This window comes from Panthera onca, chromosome D1 (assembly GCF_046562875.1).
Source record: "Panthera onca isolate mPanOnc1 chromosome D1, mPanOnc1 haplotype 2, whole genome shotgun sequence".
Lineage (NCBI taxonomy): Eukaryota > Metazoa > Chordata > Mammalia > Carnivora > Felidae > Panthera > Panthera onca.
This window is the reverse complement of record NC_138348.1, coordinates 36856533-36877123: the sequence shown is the minus strand read 5'-3', so window position 1 is coordinate 36877123 and position 20591 is coordinate 36856533. Positions and strand designations below refer to the sequence as shown.

At 36.5% G+C, this 20591-nt stretch overlaps 1 long non-coding RNA gene across 1 annotated transcript; it reads left to right on the top strand.

Moving 5' to 3' along the window:
* Window positions 1–11191: 11191 nt before the first annotated feature.
* Window positions 11192–18030, top strand: LOC132662462 (uncharacterized). Its single transcript, XR_009602594.2, has 2 exons — window positions 11192–11244; window positions 17957–18030. It is a non-coding gene; the product is annotated as an uncharacterized LOC132662462 (long non-coding RNA).
* The last annotated feature ends 2561 nt before the right edge of the window (window positions 18031–20591 follow it).

Here is a 20591-nt window from a genome sequence, read left to right as displayed (position 1 = left end):
TAAAAGTTTTTCTATAGCAAATCTGTATAGTGTAAAGATATCTGCATCTTTCTGATACAATCCACATGGGAATATATTCTTCAATACAGAAATGTTAGCAATTATTCTAATCTGTCATCTGTCCTGTCTGCAACTCATTACTTTAAGGCACTGTTTATTTAAGTATTTCCTAAAAGTCTTCAGTAAGTACTCTTTACAACCTTCTCCCAGTTGTTATTATTTATATGATGAAACTGGACTCTTCTTATTCAGTGAAGACACCCTAAAACCCTGAAGACAGTGTATTTAGATTTTATTCTAATCTCGTATTATTTCTGTGGTAGGTTCCCCTCCCTGAGGAAAGAAAACAAACAAACAAACCTCAAGGCAACCTGGCTATGTGACAACATCCCTCAACCTTGTAACATGAGACCACTTAATCTGACTGCATGTTTGTGTGTTACCATATATGGGAGACAAAGAAGTAGAAAATATATTAAAAAACTAGACCATGTGGCTTTCGGGGCTCAGTTCTTCAGGTAGGAACCCAACCGAGCGGTGCTGGCACCAATAAAGTTGTTTCCTGGAAAGAAAAGCCTTGGTGCGGACTCTGTGCAAGACCTCTGCTACATTTCCTTTTTCAACTTGCTTATTAATTATCTCCAGTTAATACTTTGTGTCTTATTTCATGTTACAGAATTTCATACATTCAAGGTTGGACAACTGTTAACCCAGCACTTGAATTCCCATTGTAATACTAAGTGTTCTGAACCTGTATTATATACTTCCAGAAAATACTGGCCAAGAAGTATCTTTATTTTGTATTAAAATAGACTATGTTCTTCAAAAGTTTTCCCACTAACCCTCTAGCCGCTAACTCTCTAATCCAAGTCCATATTGAATGGATTTACGCCATCTTCACAAATACACAGTTTATCCTTTCATATCACTAAAGTTTACCTTCTCTAAGGCAATTCCAATTACTGTCACTTCAACCATGTGGTACCTAATTTCTGCCATTATCTTTTCATTTGGGTATCAAGACTATATCCCAAGGGAGATATGAATAATACTGGATAAAGATACATTTTTATTCAGTGAATCTCAAGTGGAGGAGCATGATTTCATTCCCCACTTCCAGAATAGCAGAGCCTCTATTACTGACCTTCTAAATTATACAGCCACCACCCTGACCCCTCCAGCGTTGAAAATCACTGTGTGTAACGAGAGTCAATACTGACAGGATTGTGTTGCCTGTCGACAAAAGTTAAGTACCACTGTTTTACACAAAATACTTCTGCTATTGCTCTTCAAAATCACAAACTCAATTCAGATTATAATTTACTTAAAATGAATAGGCTCTTCAAATTTACTGCATTTAAATCATGATTATTACCACTTCACCTGATGGAGTTGATTTGATGGTAAAGATGAGGAATCTCAAATGTATTACCTAGAAAAATCAAGTAGAATTCTCTGGGGGAAAAAGAGAGTATAAAAACAGGCTCACTAGTTCTTTTCCCGAAAACTGTCAGAAATAACTAAAGAACAGTAAAGAAAAAAATAGGACATGATGCCAACCACATTCCATATGTTTCAGAGAAGGACTACCAGTAAAGTTGAGATTCAACTGAAGGAAGACATCAGAAAGTGAGTGAGAATAGTGAGAAGTGAGAGGGGCGATTCTGAAAAACTCCAATGTTTATACTTCCGGTTTGGGGCAAAGGTTAGAGTCACAGGTAGCTTTTGTGTGAGATGTGAGCCACCATGATTGAAGCCCTTTTCCCTGCCTCAAACCCAACGCACTTAAAACTTGAACTGACTTTATAGGAAAGTCAAATGGCCTCTTATCACTATTCTTCTTTGGCTCCCTCTCGTAGTAGCAGACTCAGTTCCCTCTGGATTTAGAGGAGCATGGTTTTACATTGGAAGTCTGGAAAAGTGATGGTTTATTTTACTCCTCCAATTCAATAGATGTAGGCCCTAGTCCGTTGTTGTAAACTCGCCAAACAAAATAAAGCATGATATAAATCAAGTGCTTGGAAGATCAAAATTCTCTGATTGTAAATGTCTGGAGACAGTTTTATTCACTTTTTTTCAGGCTGCTGAAATACAGAATTTATAAAAGCACATATATCAGCCATTATACGAGTTTAAACTCTGATGGGAAAATTGCCCATATGGACAGAAATGGAGAAGGAAGAGCCCATGTTTCTTCTGTAAATAGAAGTATTGGATTATTTGGTGACCAACTCAGAATGTGAAAACAGAAGAAAAAAATCAAAAACTTTCAAAAAATCTGAAGTAAAATATAAGACATAAAGAGTATCAAAAAATCAAGTGGAAATTCACATTAGAAGATTTTCCCAAGAAAAAGAAAATGGTCTAAAAATTATATTCCCAAGGATTATTTTAAATCACGTCTTTATGTCTTTATAAAAAACAAGAGACGACTACCTATAATTAACAGATTATAAACCAAGAAGAAGGCAAACTAGAAGACAGAAATTCAAAACATTTAATATCATAATTTATATCATTGGAAAATGTAAAATGGTATCAGAAGCAAATAGGATCAGACTCAAACTGGAGAAAAGAAAATCAGTGGTGTGAAGAAGAGATTTGAGAAAATTATCTAGAAAGCAAAAGAGGGAGCAAAAAAAAATGATCTAAGAGAAGAAGGAAGACATGAAATATAATTAACAGAAATTCAGAATATAGTTGCAAAGGAACACAAATGATACTGGTTCCTGTATATATATCCTAGAATATATATTGACTTGAATTAATGCTTGATTCTGCACATTCAAAGCACTCATCACCTACTAGGTGAAATGCTAATATAAACAAATACATTGTGAGTTTCAAAGTTACAGAAATGTCCTAATAAGCAACAAGGTGACGTAAACATTCATAAGAAGGAAGGAGCAATTTCCTATATGAGCCTCTACATCTCCTTGTGTTCTTTTTTCTCCGGTCTCCAGGTGTGTCAGTATTCAGTTGAATACTCAAGAGATGCCCCTGAGTAAACCCTGGAAAAGCTCTTCCTCTGTGCAGCTTTCTCCTTTCCAGTCCTCTGCTCTGTGAATTCTGGTCCTTTGGCTTCTCAGAACCACATGCTCTTTAGTTCTCTCAGTAATCTGCCTGTGTTCCCTCGCTGTATTGCTGCCTGGAGATTTTTACAAACAGTAGGTTGGGGCAATCCTGAAGCTTGCTGCATTTAGCTTCCACTTGTCAGGGATCCTTTCTTTCTTTCCTGGTATCCAATGTCTAGAAAGTCTTCCTCAAGGCGCTTTTCCCAGTGTTTGGCTGTTTCAGGGCGGGAGGGTCTGTTCACTCCCTGTTATTGCATCTTGTGTGATGTGAGGGTCCACACTGCATTTTGTTAGCTTTCTTAGTTTGTTCCTCCCTCCGCTCAGCTTTTTTTAAAAAATGGGAGTTGGAAGGGGCACCTGGGTGTCTCAGTTGGTTGAGTGTCCTACTTTGGCTCAGGTCATGATCTTACAGTTTGTGAGTTCGAGCCCCACGTCGGACTCTGTGCTGACAGCTCAGAGCCTGGAGCCTGCTTCAGATTCTGTGTCTCCCTCTCTCTCTCCCCCTTCCCCACTCATGCTCTGTATCTGTCTCTCAAAAATAAACATTAAAAAAACCATTTTTTAAAAAGTGGGTGCTGGAATCTGTTTATCATATTTTCATTGTTCGTGATTTTTCTTTCCTTCTTTTTATTTTAACTCATTGAACTATAGTGGTTTAGCCAAGAGAAAACTGCCAATGTCTTAGAAACTATTGTTTCCCTCTGCCATTGAAGAAACGTTGGAAGCCTTAGTCCCAGGGTATTTAAGATACACACCCCAGCAACATACCACATATTTTTATTTCATTAGGCTAAGGCATTGGGCTTCGTTTACTCTAATCCTGGAACCCAGAGCAAATGTATTTTCCAGTTCTGGGCTTCCAAGGTGTTTAATTTGTATGTGTCATTGTTTTAAAATTGTATCTATTTGAATATTCGAGCTAAAGTTAGAGTTGAAAGTGTGGCCAAGCAATAACAACAAAAACACTTATTCAAAAGTCTCCAGGTTTTCATGGTTTTCTTTAATATGCCTGTAATACATTACTCATCATTTTACTTTCTCTCATTAATAGTGAACGAATCCTTCCTAACAATGTGGGTTGTTTGAAGGTAAGAACCCTACCTTATTTAGCTCTGTATTGTTTTCACTCTACATGTAGACCATTAAGATACTTCGAATCTCTCACTCACCTAATGAACCATAAGTGTGAACATAAATAGTTATTACTCAAGGAAAATATCCATTTGCTAGAAAGACAACATAGTTATTTTTGGACTTTACCACAGAAAATGTCTTAGGAAGAGAAACTCATCATTTTAATGGATATATTGGTTAGGACAGTCTGGGTGGCATGGGATGAGGCAGAATTACAGTTTACTTATAAACTGCAAAAAAAAAAAAAAAAAGTGGGTAGAGATCTGTGATAGAGAAAGGAGGAGCAGAAGTCAAACAGGTAAAAGTGATTCAAATTAAAATGGCCGTAGGCCAAGTTTCTACAGGGGAGAAAGGCTGAGAGATATTTAAAAACGGGTTTAGCTAATAACTCAGTTTTAAGCTGACTGTGATTCATGACAATGTAGTTCCTCTTCTGCTCACCGTGACTTTGATAAAATCTTACTAACACATGACTTTATGACAACGTGTTTGTTTAGTTTTCTTTTTTGATGTGGGAGTGATAGTATTTACTTGAAAAGGAAAACAAAAATGAGAATTGCAGAATAGGCAAAGGAGTGAGCAAGGATCAAGAACTCCTCAGAAGCAGGACACTGGAGCGACAGATATCTACAAGATCTCCAGAGAGATCAGTTCCTCAAAAAGTTAAACATGGGGTTATATGATTTACCAATTCTAGTCTTACATAAATTTGTACACAAATGTTCACAGCAGAGTTATTCATTATAGCCAAAAAGTGGAAAAAGTCCAAATGTCCATCAACTAATTAATGAATAATCAGACTGTGGTATATCCATAGAGTGGAATATTATTCAGCAGTAAAGTACACACTATGTGACACATGCTACAACATAAAGAAATTTTGAGAACATTGAGAGCTGAAAGGAGCTAATTAATATATATATATATATATATATATATATATATATATATATATATATAATCCGTTTATATGATATATCCAGTATAGGCAAATCTCTATGTGGAATGTAGATCATGTAGATTAGTGGTTGTCTGGGGCCAGGGGATGGCATAGGGATGGGTAGAACTGGGCAGTGACTACCAATGGATACAGAGTTTTGTTTGGGGATGATGAAAATATTCTAAAATTGATTGTGATAATGATTTTAAAACACTGTAACTGAAAACTCATCAAATTGTACCCTGAAAAAGGTAAAGTGTATATGAATTATATCTCAGTAAAACTTAAAAAACATGTTGGCAGATAAAATATAGTATGCCCGATTAAATTTGAATTTGAAATACACAAAGTTTTTAGCGTAAATATATCCCAAATATTGCATATTATAAAGTTATTTTGAGGGCACCTGAGTGGCTCAGTCGGCTGAGCACCTGGCTTCGACTCAGGTCATGATCTCACAGTTTGTGAGTTCGAGCCCTGCGTTGGGCTCTGTGCTGACAGCTCAGAGCCTGGAGCCTGCTTCAGATTCTGTGTCTCCCTCTCTCTCTGCCCCTCCCCAACTTGTGCTCAGCCTCTCTCATTCTCTCTCTCTCTCTCTCTCAAAAATAAATAAACATTAAAAAAAGAATTATAAAGTTATTTTTATTTTTATTTCATACACAGAAATTCTTGTTATAAATTATTCATTGTTTATCTCAAATTCAAGTTTAACGGGGTGTGATATATTTTTATTTGATAAATCTGATAGCCCTACATTACGACAAAGTAGCCTGGGCCTAAATAGCACTTCTTCTGTCTTTCCTTTCAGTAAGCACCTAAAGAACTCTAAGGGAGTTTCACATGAAGATACTAATACAGTGTTTACAGAGCATAATAAATATTACAACTTGTATAGCTTAGTACATGTTAGGCATTATCTTGCTGCTATCGTATTGGTAATATCTGTTCAATATGTATAAGTAAGTTAGCCCTTACCAAAGTATATCATTTTAATAAAAAGACAAGAAATTTTCATATCTTTCCTGATTATATCTTGGGTAGTCTGCTCACGGAGATATTTTCTGTATTTGGAATGAAGGGAATCTAAAATATTTTACTGTGGCAACTTACGACTTAAATCTTCAGAGATCAAACAATTCCAGAGTGAAGCTGGAAATTTACATAGTAGTAAGATTCTTGAAAAACAAATTCAATCACTTTAACATCCAAGTTGATTTTGAATATATCCAAGTAATCCTCAGTTAAAAGTCAAACACTGGGGTTCCTGGGTGGCTCAGTTGGTCAAGCGTTGGACTTTCAAACTTTGGCTGAGGTGTTGATATGGTTCTTGAGTTCCTGCTCCAAGTGGGGCTGGCTCTGTGCTGACAGCTCGGAGCTTGGAGCCTGCTTTGGATTCTGTGTCTCCCTCTCTCTCTCTCTCTGTCCCTCCCTCAAAAATAAACATTAAACTTTTTTTAATTAAAAAAAAAGTCAAACACGATTTTTTGTTTAAGATTATATGGGTTAAGTTCAAGTCAAAAGCTATAGAAACCTAAAGAAGTCAATAGCTTTGTTACCGTACCTCAAAATTCATTTTAATGATTTATCCAATTCAATCACTAGCTATAGTCTGTAGTGTTAACTAGAGAGTGTTTGCCTATTCTTCATATCAAATCCACACTCATATGATAAATATTTGCCACAAGTGAGGAATGACTTCACAAATATTACATGCAATAGATACATCATGGACAGTTTATATGGATATATGTCTTAATATTTTTAAATTCACAGAAATGGATAAACAGCCCTTACTGAGTTTGTCAATCTCAACCCTATAGAAACTAGTCTGACAAAAATATTTAGTTTTTTATTTGTCAAGCACAGCATGTGCAATTAAACAAACAAACAAACAAACATAACATGACATACAGAGAATAGTATCTGCCTTCACTAAGCTTAATATTTAGCAGGAGAAACAATGTATGGACATAATTACAAACACCTAATTTATCACCATTATAATCATTGTCATTATATGTGAGTGTCCATCTGAATATTTTAGAAAGCTTCTAATCTTTGGTTTGTTTTCATTAGAAGCTTGCTCAGATATTTGAATTTTAATCAGCAGGTACATGTATGTGGTTTTCTGTCTCTTAGCATTTCACAATTCGCAAGCACAAAAGCAGTGTAGAAGGGGAAGCGGATAGAGACACACATCTAAATATAGAAGTGATAGACAACTGAGCTCAAGGAAGAAAACAAGATTAAAAGGTATACAGACATATCAATGTGGCTTAGCTCCATATTCTGTGTTCTTCAAACTTTTACCTTTAGGCATAAAATTCATTCTTCAAAGAAATCCTATTTGGAAGTTAAAAAAAGAAACCTATAAATTTATGGCTATAAAAAAGAAAACTATAAATTTACAAACCTATACTTTTATGAGGATAGAAGATGAACTGGGAGCATGGTTTTCTTTATAAGATCTTGAATTTTTTTAATATTCAGTGTCCCCTCATTAACTGAAAGTAACTAGATTTTACTAAAATTTTGGAACCGTATGCCAAGCCTCAAAAAAACAATGTCACTACTGTAAGCTTAGTGGAGAAGTATAATTTCATTGTCTATGTCATATGTAGCATTATTTATATAAAGCATTTGTTTTTTTATAGAAATATTCTAATTCAAGTCCCATGAAAAGAAGATTAAAGTGGTATACAAGTATTTGATAATTCAAAGCTGTCTTGCCTTAAGAAATCACCAAACACTGAATGAGGAAACGGTAGCAGCCTTGGAATTTTGTGAGTTCATAGTCAAATATTAAACCTTTGTTGCAATTATTAATATTACGATGCCAATAATATTTAGGGAAGGAAGACTAAATAAAGGAAGAGGGCATTCTTTTGTTATTTACTGGTTATTCACCTGTCATTTAACTCAAAAGCTCCAATACAAATGAGAAAACTGAAACTCAGATTGTATGACACTCCTAGTCTCATATCTCATACATCTAGTACATTTTGGACTAAGAATTCAAATCCTAGATATTCTAACATCAAGTGGGGTGCTCATCATAGGATAATGCTGGTCTTACAGAGGAGACAAAATACATGAGCCACATGTTACTGGAATATCTCATTTATTCCAGGATATATGTAAAGGAGAAAAGAGAGCAGATGATTACTGTTAAAATGTATTGAGAGCTTAACTTGTTTAGACAATATAGTAAATATTTTACTTGCATTAATTCAATTTATTTTCACAACCAGTTTGTAATGTTGTTGCTATTTCTCTGAGTATTACATACCGGAAAGTGAAGGTAAGGGGCTGAAGTTACTTCACTAAGGTCACAGAGCAGACAAGCTGTGGAACCAGAAGTCAAGGCCTGGTAGACTCAAGTCAAGTGCTAAGCATAGGTCTTACTACTAGGCTATACTGTACCCCCGGTCTTAAAGAAAAAAGAGACTGAATTTTCAGATTTGTTGATAATTGCAGGAAATTATTTCAATGGATCCAGGCATTATTGAACACCAGACTCTTCAATGAGACCTATTCCAAGCATGCATTACATGGCTGCTTTCTTTTTTGTTCAATTGACTTTATTCATATAATCAAAGATTATTCATCATGCTAAGTGCAAGCAGCATGGGGCACTAGTTTAGGATAAGAGGATTCTAAAGGCTCATGCCTTTCTTTTCTCTCTATCTCTTCTCTTACAGAAAAATAATAATTTATCACAAGGATTCTGCTGAGCAATTTATAACTTTGCCTGCTCTGAGCAGGAAAATATACTCAATGGTAACTTTTAATCAAATGATTTATTTATGTAGTCAGTCAATTAGCTAAGCACATAGTTCCTCTAAAGCAGTGTTGCTCAGGCTTTATTTGAATTATATATCATTGGTCAAGATTTCTCTGCGCTCTACATTCCCATAGTTTACATAATGAGAATAACCATAATTTTCCCAGCTATAAAATGATATTCAAATATTGCATATGGTATTTAAAATTTATATATGTAATTCTACCCTGCTCCACTTCAGAATTTCCACTGTCTTATTTTATTCTTTCCCTATGTCTTTGAGAATTCTTGTTGGAACACTAGAACATTCCTTTTAAGTGACATTGTTACTGTAGCTCTTTCCCCACCTCTCAGGACCAGATTCTCTGTCCTCCCTTAACTCTGCCCTCTATACCTACTCTTGAGGTGATGAATCTTTTTAAAGTCCTCCAGCATTTAAACATTTTGCTCACAGAGAGCTTGTATTTCTATAATTTTATTCTGTCCTCTGATGGATAGCATTGAAAAAAGTTGTCTAGTTCATTAGGGTATGGGATGTGGGTGAGACAGGCAATGAAAACAGAGCTCAAGTAGTTGGACCCCATCCACTTTGCTAGTCTTTCTCCAATAAAATTATCAGTTAGGCTTATTGATTCTAAACATGTATTTTCACATATATTTTCAAGAGACAGCACCCCCCCCCGCCAAAAAAAAGCAAACAAACAAATAAAACTAATTTCCTCTGTCTGCCTTGTGAAAAAAAGAAACTTTTCTAAACTTCAGTTTTGCAAGTAGTATTCTGTACAAATAAACATTCATGACTGTGGTTTTGTGCTTAAGAGGTTCTGTCAGTATTCAGGGAATGTTCATGGATGCTAGGATGACCATCTATAAAGCAAAGTAGGGGTCCTGAATACCATTTCCATGGCCAAGATGCATGAAAAAGGCCCAGAATGGGGTGAAATGGCACATTCCTGTCAGGGGGGAAGGAAAGGGTGACAAGGACGTCAACTTATGGGATGGATATCAGAGGCATTGTGGGAATTTCTGCCATAGGGAAAAGGATGGGTAAGGTGGCTGAGAGAAAAGACCAGCAGAGGTGTGGACAGGTCAGAGATGCATGGGGCAACATCTCATGAAGGGGAATGTGGTCATTCTGATGGATAGAGCAAAGAAACATATGGCTGTCCATTGCTGTGTGAGATACAAGATTTGAAAATTAACTAGAAGTGGCCACAGGAGGTGATCAAAACACACTTCTTCATTCATCATTGTTTTTCTTTCCTCCAAGTTTTATTTAAATTCCAGTTAGTTAATATGAACTGTAATATTATTTCAGGTGTATGATATAGTGATTCATCACTTACATACATCACCCAGTGCCCATCACAAGTGCCCTCCTTAATACCCATTACCTATTCAACGCATCTGCCCATCGGTCTCCCCTCCAACAACCTTCAGTTTGTTCTCTCTAGTTACGAGTCTGTTTCTTGGTTTACCTCTCTCTTTTCTTCCCTCTGTGTTCATTTGTTTTGTTTTCTTAAAGTCCACACGTACTCATATAGTTCTGAGGCTGGTCCAAGTTCTAGTTACTTACTGCTTGAAACAACTTTTTTGTCCTCTCTAAACTTCAAGTTTCTTTTTTAAATTTGTGAAATGAGGATTATAAAACCTATTTCAGGGTTGCCTGAGTGACTCAGTCGGTTGAACGTCTGATGCTTGATTTTAGCTCAGGTCATGATCTCACAGTTTGTGGGACCAATCCCTGCATCAGGCTCTGTACTGACAGCGTGGACCCTGCTTGGGATTCTCTCTCTTTCCCTCTCTCTCTCTACCCCTCCCTTGCTCATGCTCTTTCCCTTTCAAAATAAATAAATAAACATTTTAAAAAGCCTATTTGTAGGATTAATTAGATAAATTAATTTAAATGGTACATAAACATTCCTTACTAGTCCAAGGGAATTAACAATTCAGTGCTAGCTATTTTTATAATTAAATGAAGATGTTACCTAGAGAACGTGGCCACAGGAAAGGTGTCAGAGGATGAGAAGGGAGGGAAGCCCTTAGGTATCACACCCTGAGCAAACAGAGAATTAACCTAAAGAAAGAACATTATCTTAATATATGCTAGTGGATGCTCATATGGTAAGAAATGTACTGTTAAACATAATCATATTTTTCAGCACATCCTTTATGTAAAGCACTGCCCTGAAGTTTCAGCCATTAACATGTTTAATCTTAACCAACGAGATGTATTCTATTAACATTCTTATTTCATAAGAGAAGAAACTAATGAAGGAAGAGATTAAGAAGTAGCCCCCAAGGTCACTGAGGTAAGCAGAGGAAAATTTGGAGGGAAGGAAGCCTCATGAGAGAGTCTACATCTTAATCAGCTTGAAATCCTGCCTCTCAGGATAAGCTATGGGGATAAATGTATCAGAGTTATACACGAAAACCATTGAATTAAGGTTGTTTTATATTAGTTAAATGTATGAATTCCTGATGTCAACAACATGTCTATATTTCAGTTATCCTACAAAATGCTGGGAGGTGGCAGGGGGGATACAGCCAAATGTAATATTCTACTTCTCATTCAACATTAATATCTCTATAAATCGCATCACTGCCCCTGTAGTTGTGAAGTCTCAAATCTAGAAGCCATCTTTAATTCCTCACTTTGTCTCACCCTCTCCATTCAATAATCCTAATGATTCTTCCCAGCACTACATCCCAAGTCAATATATATTTTTGATCCAATATGCCCACCTTAGGCCAAGCCACCATCATTTTTCATGCTCACAAATGTAACTCTTCTCAGCTAGTTTCCCTGCCACAATTCATTCTCCTCACAGCAGCCACAATGATCTCTACCCACCCCAGTACCATCTCCTACCACTCTTCCCCTTCCCCTACCCCTCTATATTTTACCACACTGGCTCTTTTATGGTCCTTAAAACATAGCTCATTTCCACTTTTGTGCTTGAACTTTACATCACTAGTGTCTTTCTTGTCATTAAGTTTTCAGGTTAAATGTCACCATCTCTAAAAAGAACTCTCATGACCACTCAATCTGAAGTAGTGTTATAAATGAAAATTTCATTTAAAAATTACCCAGAGAGTTGTAAGAATATACCAATGAAAATGTTTCCATACTAAGGGGTTGTTAATTTTTTTAGATGGGCTACAAGTATTAAAACAGGAAAGGATTTAACTGTAAATCAAGTGGCTGTTGGGTTAGTTGAGAAAAATTTTGCCAACACTCTACTATGTTTGAGGTTTACTGTACTTCTTGAACTTTAAATCTGTTTAGAAGTCAGAAAATTATTCAGGATCAGTCCTGAGCATGGACACATTGCTTGATTTGGTTTCTGCAGTGAGAGGTACTCATCTTAAGCCTTGAATTTAGAGAGGTGCTTTAGTGCTTTGAAAAGGATAACAAAAATTGCTTTACCTCAAAAATAAATGCTTCTCTTTGCTTAGCTGTCTCCAGAGCCCTCTACAGGAGTTAATTAGACTAAAGAGATAATTAGGGTTTAGGAAGGGAAAATAGAAATTAAATGACTGGCAGATAAGGAGTTTTGTGGAGGTTTTCTCTCTCTCTCTCTCTTTCTTTTTTTCTCCCTCCCTCCCTTTATGCCTCCCTTCCTCCCTGCCTGCTTTTCTCTCTTTTCTTTCTTTCTGTCTTTTCTTCCTTCCTTCCTTCCTTCCTTCCTTCCTTCTTTCCTTCCTTCCTCCCTCTCTTTCTTTCTTTCTTTCTTTCTTTCTTTCTTTCTTTCTTTTTCTGTCTTTCTTTCCCTCTTTCTTCTTTCTTCCTCCCTCCCTGCCCCCCCAACTCTCTCTCTCTCTCTTGGTAGCCTCCGGAGATAGAAAGCACAAGAGGGTCTTGGGACTCTGTTCATATGTTTGTTATTAAAGAGTTGAAATTTGCTGAAGAAGGTTATTTAGCAGCTCAGATAGTCTTTTTGCCTTCTAATTTCCTTTGGTTTGGAAGTAATAGGGACAGACATAAGACTGGATTATCCTGTTTTGGGGGAAGGATATAGAAGCATTTCATCCTCTCAGGGAAACATCTCTTCTCATTCACAGCAGTAACAATCTCTCCAATTTACTGAATACTCTCTCTACATCAGAACTGCGCCAAGCTCTTTGCAAAGCCTGTTAGATATATTGGCTTTAATTCAATGCTCACAATTATATAGAGTTGATATTATCATCTGCATTTTATAAGCCCCCAAACCAAGACTTAAATATCTTTTATAACTTGCCCCAAAGCACTCAGCTAATACAAGGATGTTGCAGACTGAATCCATTTTATCTGTACTTGAGGCACTTGGTGTAACCATTTCACTACATTGCTTCATGTCTATGTCAATCCAGTGTATTAATTAAAGTTCCCACAGTTTATTTTTCTAGATCACAAGCATGTTTGTATGAGAGGCAGGGGAGAACAAAGATAATGCTCCAAAACACTGAATAGCCTTGAGAACATGAGGGGGTATTTGTGGTCATGGCATGGGATAACTCCTAACCTTGTGCACATCCTTGCATGTAACATCATAACAACTAACTACAACAGACTGGACAGAGCCATTTCCCATAAATCAGCTGACTTCTCTATTCTTTCCTGTGTGTGTGTGTGTGTGTGTGTGTGTGTGTGTGTGTGTACATGTACCTGGGTGTATAAATTTAATTACACTAGTTGCCATTTAAATCCGAGTGGAAAATAGCAGGCATTATGACACAACAAAAAAAGATGATTTTGGAGCCACACAAGGTTGGGACTCTACTCCATGACCTTAAAATGTGACCTTGCATAAATCACTTCCCCTCCTAGAAGCACATCTCCTGAGGAGCACAATAGGAGGCTGGAGAAGATGATCGCCAAGGCCACACTTCAGTTTTCAAAGTCTAGAGAGCATGAACTGGGCAGGTGGTATGCACGTAAGCTCCACTCCGCTCAGGCCCCAGGTCTTCCTCACCAGTCTCTTTGATCACTGGTTCAGCTGTGATCTTTATTTTCATCACATCTTTTATTTGCTCTTAAAGAACGTGTTTGCTCCGATTCTTCCCCCTTCCATCTTCTTGTCTTAATAGTTTGAGTAAAACTAACTTCATTATTTTAGCTCTTTGAAAGTTTTGTCAGTCAATTGCAATTGATGTCATTTTTATAATGACCTTCTCTAGAGCTTGCTGCCACCCTTCTTTGGAGTTCCTTGCTCCCCTTTGCTTTGGTTCTCCAGACACTTCTTTTGGGTCCCTTCCCTTCCTTCTGGAATGGCTGAGCCTTCCTCACTCCCCTTTACTCACTACTTTCTGCCTTCTGTTTTCATCCTTCAGACATCCTCACAAAGTGAAAAGCCTAGTTTGTTTTTGCCCCAGAGTTAATAGTCCATAAGTATTAAGAAACAGTAATCATATCTGACTGCTGTGTATATCTTTCTAAAAATTAATGTTTTGAGCTTTCCTAAGTTAATGGATGTTCTCTTTAAAATGAGAAAACAAAAACAAACCAAACTCCATTATAAGGTTTTGGGTTTTTTAGTAGCCTATGAGGGGGAAATATTTTATCATAGGACTAAAGATGTAAATACTTTTGTAAATATGCTGCTCACAAGTTCGTTCATGATAGAATTATCATAGATTTTAGAGAAAGAAAATCCTTAGTTCAAGTGTCAACTTCACTGTTCACTGTCTAAGACCTTGAACGAGTTATTGAACCTTTCTAAGGCTTTTATATTCATCCCTCTCAAGTGTTGATCCTAACCCACAAATTTCAAAAGATGTTAAGGAATGTAGTCCCAGGACTTCCAAGATAAGCCTGCTGGCTGAGAATAGGGGGAAAAAAAGGAAACAGAAATAACATTTCAGTGGGCTAATTCTCTGGTGGTATTCTCAAAGAATCTGTAAGTCTACTCTTGAGACATTCTTCCTAGTCTGAAATTAAATCACTTTACAGGTATTTTACCACTGTATTGGGAGTGGATAAGAACTCTTTCACATATACCTAGGACTCCCCCCATTTATTTGATGATAAGTCATTTCACAATACATTATTTTAGAGGTGTCTAATGGTATGGTATGAATAGGTAAGAACCAAATAGCCAGGCACTGTTGAGATGAAATCAGGATACCTGCAGTTGATTTTTTTAACTTCATGAATTCTCTGGAATGTCTGCTTAATACCAGACCTTAATAGCTCTTGAGGATGCAGTGATGAATAATACAAATATCCTTCCCTCCTGGAGTTTACATTTAAGCTCTGCACTGGTGTAAAGGTCAAACCAGATCAGGATAGGTCACAATGCTTCCAGGTTCATGCTTATAAACAAACAATTACCCATAAAGTGACTGAGCATGAACTTCAGGGATGCATCCTTTCCAAGGCCCCAAAGGAGTACTGTTGCTGGGCTCACATGCTCATGTTATTTTTATTAAAGTTTTTTTATTTGGGATAATTGTAGATTCACATGCAGTTATAATAAATAACACAGAGAGAACCTGTGCTTCCTTCACCCAGTTTTCTTCCATGATAACATCTTGCAAAGCAATACAATACACTGATCTTATTCACATTTCACCAGCTGTATGTGTATTCATGTGTGTGTGTGTGTGTGTGCACACGCTGAGTTCTATGCAATTCTATCACATATGTAGGTTTCCGTATTCCCCGTCACAGTCAAGGTGCACTTTGTAACAATACCCACTTCCCTTCTATACCCACTCCTGGGAACCGCTCATCTGTTCTACATCTCTATTGCTATTTCAAGATTGTTATACAAATGGAACCATACAGAATGTTCCCTATGGGATCCACATTTTTTTTTTCTTTTTAAACTTAGCTTCATTCCCTCAGTATACATCTAAGTCATTGCATCTTTCAACAGTTCATTGCTTCATATTGGTGAATGTTGTTGAGGTTTTGGTGTTCATCTTAATTAATTTTGTCCTGAATATGCACATGAAGTATTCTGGATCAGAGACAGATTAACATTATTCACTTAAAAATGAAACAATGATGTGGACACCACCCACCAATTCTTACCCCTGTAACAGCATGATAGAAGCAAGGTCGAAATTTGTATACATACAAACTCTAAAGTCTATGCCATTGAGGAAGGATGGAATAAAATAGATTTTCTGTGTGTGTGTGTGTGTGTGTGTGTGTGTGTGTGTGTGTGCATGTGTGTGTGTGTGCACGTGTACAAGAGAAAGAGACAGCTGACTCCCTCTTTCTTCTTTTTTTTAAAAAATTTTTTAAAATTTATTTTTGAAAGAGAGAGAGAGAGACAGAGCATGAGCGGGGGAGGAGCAGAGAGAGAGAGACACACAGAATTCGAAGCAGGCTCCAGGCTGTATGCTGTCAGCACAGAGCCTGATGCCGGGCTCGAACCCATGAACCGTGAGATCATGACCTGAGCCGAAGTTGGACCCTCAACCGACTGAGTGACCCAGGCGCCCTATCCCTCTTTCTTCTTAAAAGAAGAGAGAAAAATCTTTGCTCCTTAGAGAGAGGATGTAGAGGTCCCTGGGTTCCCACTGTAGCTTTTGTACTGTAAATATCTCTCCCCAAATGCAGATAACCTCTGGTGTCTCTGACTTTTATGACCTAGAGATATCTTCAAGTTCTGGATCTTTATTTTCTTTTGAAATGTAAATGAATACCTCTGGAGTTAGTTAGATCTCCCTGGGGTTCCTGCACTATCTTGATGGTTGTAAATTAAGTTCTCAAGGCTTGCTCAGCTCCGGATCTCACGTTTTCAGCCAAATGTATTCAGAGAGCCCCAACTCTGCAGACACATAAAAATATTTTATCTACAACCCACGGGGGTATTCCATGTTATTAACATACCTCAGTTTGTTTCACCAACTGAAGGACATTGGGGTTGTTTCCCTTTTCTGGCTATTACAAATGAAGCTGTAATGTACATTCAGGTATAGGTTTTTATAGGAACATAAGTTTTCATTTCTCTGGTATAAATGCCCAAGAGTACAATTGCTAAGTCATATGGTAATTTCATGTTTAGTTTTATAAGAAACTGCCAAACTATTTTCCAGAGTGGCCGTACCATTTTACCCTCCATATATTTTTAGAAAATATTTTTACCACATGGAATTTAAACTGCTGTCTCCAACTCACATCTTATCACATGTTCCCCTCATGTTGAGAGCAGTGGAGTGACTATAGAGAATTTTGTGATCTAGCTAAAGGGAAAGTGAATGGTAGATACTTTTAGATTGAGTTTAGTGAAATATAATTACACAGCTCAAAATTATATGCACATATAGTGAGATATTCCCAGCCCAGTATAGGAATGACTTCTAGGAATACTTTTACTGCTCTGTATCAACTCCATCAGTGATTTAAAATGAAGGTGCACAATAGGAGCCTATTCCACGCACCAAAAGTATGTGTAGGATAGAACAGAACTAAAGTTTGATTCATACACAGAGAGCCAAGAGTTAGTTTGTGGAAAGTTCTTCCAAATATTGTATATATATTAAGACACTACAGATTTTCCTAAAATTGACAACATACCTAAAATCTTATGACTCTAAATTTTTTGTCATATAATGAATTGAGAATGTGAATTATATTTTTATTTACATATTTTTAAAGTTTATTTATTTATTTTGAGAGAGAGAGAGAGCACACAAACAGGGAGAGAGGGAGAGAGGGAGAGAGAGAGAGCACACAAACAGGGAGGGGCAGAGAGGGAGAGAGAGAGAGCACACAAACAGGGAGGGGCAGAGAGGGAGAGAGGGAGAGAGAGAGAGAATCCCAAGTAGGCTCCATGTTGTCAGCACAGAGTCCATTTCGGGGCTTGATCTCAGGAACTGTGAGCATGACCTGAGCTGTTTTGGCTCAGTGTGGAGCCTGCTTGGGATTCTCTCTCTCCCTCTGTCTCTCCGCCCCTCCCCGTTCACACGCTCTCACTCTTCCTCTCAAAATAAATAAATAAACATTTAAAAAGTATCAGTAATACAAAACAAATTCAAATAAACTACACTAGATAAAACACTGTTTTTCTTTTATTCACTCTATAGGAAAAGAATAAAATTTTACTCATACCAAGAGATGGAGAGCTTATAGATATTTACACAGTATAAAGGTATGTCAGGTAGATAATTAATGAAAATATCATCGGTGTTTTTTGTTTGTTTTTGGTGACTTTTTTCAGTGTTATTAGTTAGCTTTTTCTAATTTGCAATTTGTTCTAAGTTATTTTCTTTTTCTAATTTTATATTAAATTGCATACTTCATTTTGTATTCATAATTGCCTATTCTCTTTCTTAAAACAGCCCCCAAATTACATAAATTTTAGGCCTCACAAGACCTGAATTCACCCTGCTTATAATGTCCAATTTTTCAAGAACAAATAAATATTCAAATTTGACCCCCAAATGGCCAGCATTAAGTAGACACATGAATTATTCCAGATTTCCTTAATAATTACACAAGTGAGAGATGGGGACCTTAGCATCCCAACGTACTTCTGAGAATAGGTAAACACAGCCACTCCAAAAAAATCTACAGTGGGAATTCCTAAAGAAAATTCATAAGTTTATAAGAAACAGTATTATTACTACTAGCATTGTTATTATTAAATGCTTTTAATTATTAACATTTTTTATATATATTTTTTTACTTTAAAGTTTACTTTTTATTTTTATTTAGTTTAATCCTTTAAGAAACTCTCTGGAGTAGTAATAACAGGATATTATAATTAAATATTCATTTTACATGTAAGAAAAAGAATTTCAGCATGATTGAATGACTTTCCTTTGGTCACAGAATTAATATGGAACAACAAAGAAATGATTTCAAGTCTCTTGGTGCCAAAGCTAATGCTTAATTCATAATTCCTCATTGGCTACATACAGGAGAAGATGGGCTCACTGCCAACACCATGACAGATAATAAACCAAATATAAGGTGAATATCTTTAATTGAAAATGCTGAATTTATCTTTTAGAATAAATGTCAAAGTTGACCCTGGTGCAAGACTAAATTTACTTTTAGAGTTATTAATGTTAAATGAAGCAGGTAAAATATGGTGTTAATTACAGTCTAAAACCATGTCAAACTGTATATTGGAGATGACTGAACTAATTCATAGGATTTCATTAAGATCTTAGATAATTTTAATATGAAATAGAAAGATAAAGGAAACTCATCATCATCTTAGTGGATCAATGGAATTATTTTTTCACTAAGCCACTTTCCATTCATATATATCCAATTCTGAGAAGTGATTCATTTTTCCTTTCTCTGTATTTGCTTTCTTTGTACTACCATTATATTTATCACATCCTGGTCTATATTATATATTCTTCATCTACTCATTAATTTAACAAATATTTATTGAGCATTTACCATGCCCCAAGCACTTTATTAGGCACTGAGATAGAGATGTGAAATGAAAGAACAAAAATTAAGTGTCTATATTTCTTTCTTCATCATGAAACAAGAGCCCCTGTGAACTGGGACCATGCCAGCCTCCAGACTTAGTGTCAAACTTTATCTGAATATCTAAAATCAATTAAAGCGCCAGATATCGAGTTGGACTCCATGAGTTGAGGACAAGTTTGAATTGAAAAGGAGAAATATTTTAAGAGAAAAAATAGCTTTCATTGTTTTAAGGTCTTTCCATACATAATTCATATGACATGCCCAAGCAGAAAGTAACAGTACCATCCCTATTTTGTGATAAAGAAGATAGAGGTTAAATGACTTGCTTAAGGTCAAACAACCTTGTGACCTATATAGGCAGTATATGAGTTCAGAAGTCCATGCTTTTATCCATATCTTATCTAAATTATAGATGACAGTGTGAGAACAAAACTTTTCTTAACTTTATTTTTTATTTTTTAAAATTTACATCCAAATTAGTTAGTATATAGTGAAGCAATGATTTCAGTAGATTCCTTAATGCCCCTTACCCATTTAGCCCATTCCCCCTCCCACAAACCCTCCAGTAACCCTCAGTTTGTTCTCCATATTTATGAGTCTCTTCTGTTTTGTCCCCCTCCCTGTTTTTATATTATTTTCATTTCCCTTCCCTTATGTTCATCTGTTTTGTCTCTTAAAGTCCTCATGAGTGAAGTCATATGATTTTTGTCTTTCTCTGACTAATTTCACTTGGCATAATACCCTCCAGTTCCATCCACGTAGTTGCAAGTGGCAAGATTTCATTCTTTTTGATTGCCGAGTAATACTCCATTGTATATATATACCACTTCTTTTTTATCCATTCATCCATCAATGGACATTTGGCTCCTCCATACTTTGGCTATTGTTGACAGTGCTGCTATAAAATTGGGGGTGCATGTGTCACTTCGAAACAGCACACCTGTATCCCGTGGAGAAATGCCTAGTAGTGCAATTGCTGGGTCATAGGACAATTGCTGGTTCTACTTTTAGTTTTTTGAGAAACCTCCATACTGTTTTCCAGAGTGGTTGCACTAGCTTGCATTCCCACCAACAATGCAAAAAAGATCCTCTTTATCTGCATCCTCGCCAACACCTGTTGTTGCCTGAGTTGTTCATGTTAGCCATTCTGATAGGTGTAAGGTGGTATCTCATTGTGGTTTTGATGGGCATTTCCCTGATGATGAGTGATGTTGAGCATTTTTTCATGTGTCAGTTGGCCATCTGGATGTCTTCTTTGGAGAAGTGTGT